Genomic DNA, 9134 nt, shown 5'->3' on the forward strand with positions numbered 1-9134 from the left:
CCCCCAAGAGAAGGCGCCGGGGGAGGAAGTAGCGCGGGGAGACCCTGGCGTTGCCCGCGCCGCCCAGGAAGACTTTCCTGGCAAGTTCTGCAGACGGTGCCCCTTTCTTGGGACGATCAACGTAGATGGGCAAACCACACCATCTTAAATAGCCTTGCGATGTCTCCCGGGCCCAGGCCGGTGTCTGAAATGGAAGGTACTGCTTTGGCTGGTGGTGATACCCGAGTGTGTAATAACACAGTCACGACAATAGTCACCGTTTGCTGCGCACTCTCTGATGCCAGGCACCATATGCTAAAGGAGTTACAAGTATTAACTCATTTGATTTTCACAGCAACCCATAAGGGCGCTGTGCTTAGTCCCATTTTACTGGCGGTGGTCGTTGAAGTTTGAGTTCACTCAGCCTTCAGGCTTCCAGCTTAGGCCCACCCTTCTCTCTCCCTGCTTGGTGTGACTTGGCCAAATAACATGACCCCTCCGTCACTACCGCCACCGTCTTCATACTCCACCCTAAAATCCAGCTTGACGATGCTGCTGTCAATTGCACTGTCAGGGGACTAGGATCTTATCTGGGGCTCTAGGACGCTTGTTGGGGCCACAATTGTGAAACCTTTTGTCTCTATACATCCTATGGGGGCCTGGGATGAGGATGAGGGTTGGGGGTCATGGAGGCTGTCTGGTGGCCTGTCAGCCTAAAAGAACCAGGTTCCTACAGACAAGGCCCCACCCTCAAATTCTGGGCTCCTTCCACCCCTTATGGTGGGAAAATAATGTGCTGTCTTCCACCCTAACCCCCACCACCCTATGCTCTCCTTAGAGAAATGCCTGGATCTCTTTCATCTGGTCTGATGGTCACAGTGGGCCAGGAACCGGGGTGGGGGGCTGCAGGAAAAGGAAGGCAAGGCTGATGACGTGCTGCATTCCACAAGTAATTAAGAGAGAAAGAGGTGAGTGGCTGCCCCAGGCATCTAGCTAGGTGGGCATTCTGACTCCAGGTCTCAATTCTGTCTGCACCAGTTCCTTAAGGGTTACCAGATCACCTAGGTTCAAATCTTGGCTCTGCCTTTTAGTCCCTCTGCGGCCCTGGACAAAATAAGTCACTTAGAGCAACCAATAGTAGGAACCGGCTATGGTTGCTGTAGAGATTTAGAGTTAATAGCAGCTGCTCATGTTTATTGAGCATGGACTCTGTGCCATGCAGGCTCCCACTGTCCTCACCAGAGCTGGGATTGGGCAGGAGAGTCTGTGCCCTTGGCAAGGAAGTAAACAGAACAGTCCTTTGTTCATAGTAAGTGCTCAGTGACTATAAGCTGTTCTGATTACTAAAGTAGATAAACTCGGATGCCGCAGTGCCACTGACACTGCCCCCAGCCAAACACCTGGACAATGATAGCCAATAATGAATGAATCAATCAATCAATCAAAGTATGTGACTCTAGATGAGTATTATTTTTAAGGTGTGTTGGATGGAGCCATCTGACTCAATGCTCTATAGTAATTTCTGCAACAACTCAGTCTCACCTCACTGCTTTTACAGAGCTGGGCCAAGCTGGGTTGATAAAATCATTTGTCACACCCTCTTCTGCCTTTCCGGCACTCAGGGCTCTGGGTTGCTGAAGGGAGGGCCCCCAGCATCATTCATGTGTGGTGTCCTCCCAGACTTGGGGACACCTGCCTGTGCTCTGCTTGGTGTAACCCTAGAGACTAGCAGCAGAGTCTGTGCTTGTAATCCCAGCCAGCCTGATCGTACATCAGTAGGGGGGCCTTTGTCACAATCACTCCAAGTTCTCCGACATGGAAGAGGCTGCCTTAGTTGTCATGAATGAGTGCCCTGTCACCAGCAGCATGCAAGGAGAATCCAGGGAAGGGTTGATGAGGACACCAGAGGAAGAATTCTCACCTTAAGTGGTATTTGGAGTGGATAACCTTTGCCCTCTGGGTGTCTGTATGCTCTCAGTCTCCCAAGCTTATCAACGGGGAAGCTGGGGAGGCTGGGAGCTCAGGCTGGGTCGAGGCTGCCCTACCATCCTTTGTGAAGGAGGCCATCCTGACTGTGCCTGACCCATATACCAGGCAAGGTGTTATGTCCTGGGGCCCCAGGGGTGAACAGGACAGTGTCCCTGTCCTTGGAGAGTTCACAGCCCCCTTGTAGATGACTGCACAGATAGTCAACAGCAGCAACAGTAAACGCTCAAGATAACAGGCAAAGTGCTTGGAGGGGGGCCAGGGGAGAAGCAGCTGGCTCTATCCATAACCCCCTGCATCCGCTCTCCCGAAAGCACCCATTAGAGGCTCTTATTGTCTTCCTCCCTATATACTTTTCATTTATTTTATTTATTTATTTATTTTTTTTGAGATGGAGTCTCGCTCTGTCGCCCAGGCTGCAGTGGAGTGGCGCAATCTCGGCTCACTGCAAGCTCCGCCTCCCAGGTTCACACCATTCTCCTGCCTCACTCAGCCTGCCGAGTAGCTGGGACTAGAGGCGCCTGCCACCGTGCCCGGCTAATTTTTTGTAATTTTAGTAGAGATGGAGTTTCATCGTGTTAGCCAGGATGGTCTCGATCTCCTGACCTCATGATCCGCCAGCCTCGGCCTCCCAAAGTGCTGGGATTACAGGCATGAGCCACCGCGCCCAGCCTCTATATACTTTTCTAAAGTGATGTGTCCAGTTCAGAAACATCCCTTAGGCAGCCATTCTGCCCTCAACTCTTCTGAGTTACCTGATCTTTACACTGGGCATAAAAAAAAAAAAAAAATTCGCCTCGCTGGGCTGCTGTGAGAAGTAACATTGACATTCATTAAGTGTGCCCCTAATGCCAGGCAAGAATAGATGCTTGGTGCATGGTAACAATGAGGAGTCATCATTATTCACTGTGAGGGTGAGATAAGTCGGCGAGGACCTTGGCTGTGCTCCTAGGTAGCTATGCGACCCTCTCCTGCACAGATATAAAAATATCTGCCTCATACAACTTGTGAGAGTCAAGTGAGGTGATTCGATGGAAAAGGTTTGCAAACTGGAAATGCTGATTCCTATTGCTAACATTATTATTGTGATTCTTACCTTGGTGAAGTGTTCCTCTCAAGGCCCCAGGGGGGTGGGGACGGCAGTGGGGATGGGGATGGAGCCAGGAGGCAGCCAGCAGCTGTTGCAGGGGTGGGAGGGTCCCTCCCTCCAGACTTCCACAGGAACCTGGGAGCAGCAGGGGCTCCATCTGCCCTGGTCGCCCTCCACAAGCGGGGCAGCAACACCTCCTTGGTGACCAGGTGTGAGTGAGCCCTTAAGAGTGTGCCTGTGTGTCTGTGTTTGTGCCCCTGCAGGAACGTGGGGTGAGCACAGGGATTGCCAGTGTCTGCAGCCAGAAATCACTATGGACGAGGAAGAATGGGGATGTAATTGGATTCCAAAGATGCTTGGAGTGAGACTACTGTTAGCACCTGGGACTGCAGGAGAAAGGCCTGCGGAGCGGGGGTTGGGCCTAGGCTTTGGGGCTGGGGCGGGGAAAGAGGTTTCAGCACTGATGGGCCCTTGCGGAGGAACATGATGTTGTCAGAGACCTGTTGTGGTTGAGCCCAGGGATTTTGGAGCTGACAGAGCTGGGTTCAAGTCCTGGTTGTGGGACCATGGGCCAGTGATTTCACTTCTCTAGGCCTCAGTTTGCTCATCTGTAAAATGGAGATAATAACAGGGCCCACCTGGTGGGAGTTATTGGAGGTTTAGCAGAGAGGCTGCATGTGAAGCCCTCAACATGGGGCAGGCACATCGACAGCTATCAATTAGTGCCACTGGTGTTATTATGAGGCAGCCTGGAGGAGGGGAGGGAGAGGGCCTCAGGACTGCTGGTGCGTTCTCAACTGGAAAGGGGAGCTCTGGGGTGAGAGTTGTCTAGCCAGGGTTCATTGAAGCTGGCACAAAACCCAGAGAGAAGGAGCCTCTGTCCCATGACACAAGGACTGAGGCAGAGAGCTGGGCTTTCACAACTGCTTCTGGTTCCCCTTCCTGGTTTCCACTCATTTCCTCCAGAGCTTCCTTCTCTGTGAACCTGCCTGGTGAGGAGAACTCTGTTACACGTAGTTTTGGGGACTGGAAGGAGCAGCTGGGAGCTCAGGAACTCCCGGGCAGGCCTCCCCAATGCTTCCTGCCCCCACCCCTCCAGAGTGAGCACTGACCAGCCCTCCTTCCCCCACCCCACTGTCCTGCCAGCTGCTTCCCTCCAGTGACTCATCCCCACCACCTCTGTTGCTGCACCAGGACCAGGAAATGTCAAGCAGTTGCTTATCTGTGGGAGAGAGAACTGATCAGGATGGGGGTGGAAGCAACGAGGCTCAGATCTCCCCAAAGAAAGAGTATGACAGCTAGGGGACCAAAGACCATGGCCAGCCCTTTCCTGCTTCCTGTGGGGGAAGGCTCAAGGAGGCAGTGTGAGAGTGGGATTTAGCCACTAGACCCATCCTGGATTTAGGCGCAAGGTCCTAGTCCTCTTCCAACCAGCTCTGTGGCCTTAGGCAAGTAACTCAGCATCTCTGAGCCTCAGTGTGTTCATCTGTCAAATGGAAAGAAGAAAATCATCATGATGTGTAGGGTACTTGGGGGGTTTCGTGAGACAGTACATGTAAGTCCGAAGCTCACAGTCAGTGCTCAATGAATGTTCATTGACTCAGTGAATGAACTGACATATGGAAATGGCAGTAAACTGGGCACATGTGGCTATCTGCAAGAAATCCACCCTCCACCAGCTGGGAGAGTTGGGGAGATGTCTGTGGACCTTGTATCCTAGGCCTGGGACACCTGTTGCTCTGTGCTGGTACTGAAGGGACAGCTTCCAAAACTCAGGGCAGATGGAGTATGGACTACCCCTTGTGGGCATAGCTGACATTAGAACCTCAGGCTGGGTCCAGATTCTCTAAGTGGTGAGCCCTGGCCAAGGAAAGAATTGCTATGCAGGGAAGTGAGTAGCAGATTTTGGACCCTCATCTTGGGTGACCCCCAGGACCTCTTCACAAAGAGTGCCCAGAGCTCTTCACAGTGAGTGCCCAGAGCAGCCTCTGGGCTGTGGGATCATAGTCTTGGACCCTGGGCAGCCTGCTAGGCCAATGGCCACCACTTCACTTGCCTCCTGCCCAATGGTAAAACCCCAGGGGGCTTTATCATTATTTCAAAAAATAGCACTCTGAGTCCCTACTACGTACCAGACGCTGGTCTAGGTTCTTACATGTAATTAATCCTAACAAATCTCACGAGGTTGGTACCATTACTAGTCCCATTTTATAGATGGCAAAACGGAGGCCCACTGAGTTAGATAACTTACCCAAGATCACACCCTGGAAAGCAGGGAGGCAGGACTAGAACCTTGACAGTCTGGCCCGGAGCTCAGGTGGTTCTGGTACTGCTGCTGGCCAGGGCAGGCATTGCTGATCCCTTGTAAGACCTGCCACTCCTGGCCTACCCTCACCCCAATGAAGCCATACAGTTGGGGGACGGTAAGTCACCCGCAGACCCACAGGAACATCTGCCAAATAGATTCTAGTTTATAAATCGCTTTAGAGTGTGAGAGTCTCAAAGCCTACTTGGGGTCAGGAAAATGTTAGAAACACAAATTCTCAGTTCCACCTCAGACAACTGAAACTCTGGGGAAGGAAGTGGCAGGGGCAACCATCTGTGGTCCAAAAAACCCCCCCACGTGATTCTGATACAAGCCAAAGATTGAGAACCTTTGCTTTAGAATTTGCAAAGCAGATTCCTAGATTATCTGATTTAAATGGGCACTTTGCTATGATTCGGCTCATTTTACAGGTAAGGCTAATGAGTTTCCATTTGCCAGCTATCACTCATCAGGGAAGTGAAGATGGGCCTGGAACCCACACTTTTTGATTCTGAAATACTCTTGTTTGCACTCCTGGGACCGGGCTGCAGAGCAAGGTGGGTGCGGGAGGACTCTGAGCTGAAGGGGAGGGTGAAAGACCAGAGGGGAGGGGAGGGAAGGGATTCCATCTCCTTCCCTCCTGGGGGAGGGGCGGGCCCCGTGGATAATTCCCTCGGAGGCGCCCCAACCCAAATCTACATACATAAAGCCCAGGCTGGCGTTTTGAGTGATCAGTTTATTAATACAGCGGGGCCGCTGCCGAGGCGGATCGCAATAACAAAGGCGGCCTCTCCGCCACGCACCGGAGGCATCGTTATGTAATTGCTCCGAGGAGGAGCAGAGAGGGCTGGGGCGCGCCGCGGGTGCTGGGGGCTCGGCCGGCAGGGAGGCTGCAATCCGGGGCTCTGGGGCTCTGAGCCGGCGGCGGATGGAGGGAACACTTGCTGGAGAGTCAACAGCCCTTCGCCTGGCGGTCTCCTCCTCCCACGCACCGGCCAGCGGTCAAGGGGCGGGTTAACACCGGTATGGCAGGGTGCAGACCTCCGCCCGGGAGAACTGGCCCCAGAGGCAGATCTGCAGTCCCAGAGGACCCCAAAGCTGACCCAGGGCCTCCCCTCCCCCACTCACCACCGCCCATCCTTGCCCCACTCTCACCCTGGGATGGGGGAGAGAGAGAAATGACCAACTTTTTGCGCGATTTCTGTGTGCACAGCAAACTCATGGCAACCTCTGTGAGGTGGTCCATTTTTAAAATGGAGAACTGAAGCCCAGAAAGGTCTGGCTTCATGTACCAGGGTTTTGAATCCCCAAATTTGTCGGCTTTGAAGCCCACATTTTTTTCCCTTGGATGCCACAAGGGGTCTTTATAACCACCATGGATCGGTTTTTGCCTCAGTTTCTCCAAATGCTCTGGTGCTTCAACCCTCCTGGCCTTTGCAAAGGCTGGGCCCTCTACCAGGCATCTCTGAGAAGTCCTTCCCAGCCCTCCCCGACCCCCACTCACACCCCCTACACATCCTAGGAAGCCTCGGAGGCTACCTCTTCCAGCTCTGGGAGCAGCTGGTGACAGCGCCTGCCACACTGCTTCACGGAAACTACTGTCATCTGTCTGTTCCCATCAGGCCACATGCTCTGGGATGGTGGCTTCAAGTCTAACACATCTTCTTCACTCAGCCACTCCATCCCACCCCTCAGTGCAAGGCCGGGCACACAGCACTGGGTGAATTTAAAGTGAAGGTTTGAATCCTCAGGTGGATTTAATGCTTAGTGACAGTCTTCAGACCCTGCCTTCAAAACCACACACTCACCTCTGGCTGTGCCAACTCCTCGGTGTCTGGCCTCCGGCAACTTCTGTAGCCTCCTTGGGCCTCTGTTTCTCCATTGTACAGCAGGGCTTACAGCAACCCTGATCTCATATTGCTAGTTAGTGTTTATTGAACACTTAATATATGCTGAGTACTATGCCATGCCTGCAGTGAGTGGCTTCATGGACTCTGCACACCAGCCCTGTGGAAGTAGTTACTGTTAGTAGCTCCATTTTGTAGATAAGTGACTTTCCCCAGTCTCCAGCTGATACAAGACAGAGCCTGGATTCAAACCGTGCTCCTGTCCCCTGGGTTTCTGATTCCCTATCACAGGACTATTTTGATAATTAGATGAAAAACAGTTAAGGGCCAGCATGCTGCAGGTACTTAATAATGTTTCTGCCCTCCACTGTAAAGGTCCCAGGGCAGCTCTCCTTTTCCCCTTCTGTTCTCAACCCCATTGCTACAGGTCCCAGGGCGTTCTGGGAGCCCCTCTGTTCAGGGTGGGGCTGAGCAGGGGGAGGCAGGAGGACTCAAGTGTTCTGGTTTCTGAATATAAATAAATGATTGTTTTATATCCTTATAGTAAGGGAAGGGCATGGCATGCATTTGCCAGTCAAACAAGTCGAGCTGCAACTTCCCTGTGTTTCACCAATTGCTGGTACGTGTTTTTAGCCCAAGGCAGTAAACAGAAGCCCACTCTGCCTGGCAGCTCCATGGTCCTAGAGTGAGGAAGGGCATCTGACCTGGCAGCTCTCAGATCAACTACCTAGGCCTACTGAGAAAGTAGGTGTCAGTGGGGATACTGAGATAGGGAGAGTTCCTGCGGGTCTCCCTCAGGCCATGAGAACTCTAGCAGGACTCCTCCCTTCTCTCAGTGTACACAACTGAAAATGGGGATTATATATGCAGAGAGGGAGAGAATAATTCCTACTTATCAATGACAATGTAGAGCAAGGCTGCAGGGTGCTACACCTATGGCAGATGGAGTGGTGCAGTGCACAGCCTATGCAGCAGGACATGGCAGCCCAAGGGGACAGGCCATCAGAGATCTACAACTTCATCCTGCAAGATTCGTAGTGAGCTTTAAATTATTCTAGCTAAAACAAATGAAGAAATGAATGCATGCATACAGACATAGATACATCCACAAAATGAGTGATTAATGCAATCCCAGTTATGAATCAGAGAAGCTCATAATCTAGTGCACGAGACAGACATCTGAGCAGTCGCTACTCCCAGCTCCCCTCTTGTGCTGGGCTCTGTCCTGGGTTGGGACCTTGTTTTTGTCCCTGCTGTTCCTTCGGCTTGACCTTTCTTACCCATCACACCCCAGTCTTCATCTGCCAGCTCTTCACCATGCTTCTCTTTTCTCAACTTAAATGTTTCTGGGCCAGGTGCAGTGGCTCATGCCTGTAATCCCAGCACTTTGGGAGGCCAAGGCGAGTGGATCACTTGAGGTCAGGAGTTTGACCAGCCTGGCCAACATGGTGAAACCCCATCTCTACTAAAAATACAAAAATCAGCCAGGCAAGGTGGCACATGCCTGTAGTCCCAGCTACTGGGGAGGCTGAGATGAGAGAATTACTTCAACCTGGGAGGCGGAGCTTGCAGTGAGCTGAGATCTTGCCATTGCACTCCAGTCTGGGCCACAGAGCGAGACTCTGTCTCGAAAAACAAAACAAACTAAGTTTCCTCTGGCAACTTTTCCTTACCCACCCTCCCCCATCTCCCCTCCCCCAAGCTTCATACCCAAGTTGGACCCAGGCCACATCCCTCGTTCCCCATAGACCCCCCCAAACTGACCCCAGTAGCTCCCTCCAGGCCCTGTAGTCAATTTGACAGCTGGGTTCCAGGTGCCCAGGGCTGATTGTGAGCTACTCAAGGGCAGGACTGTATCTTGTTTCCCGCTATGCCTTTGTGCCTAGCACAGTGCCAAGCACATGGCAGGTGTCTGAACAGTGTGGGA

Source organism: Mandrillus leucophaeus, unplaced genomic scaffold, assembly GCF_000951045.1.
Source record: "Mandrillus leucophaeus isolate KB7577 unplaced genomic scaffold, Mleu.le_1.0 Scaffold66, whole genome shotgun sequence".
NCBI lineage: Eukaryota > Metazoa > Chordata > Mammalia > Primates > Cercopithecidae > Mandrillus > Mandrillus leucophaeus.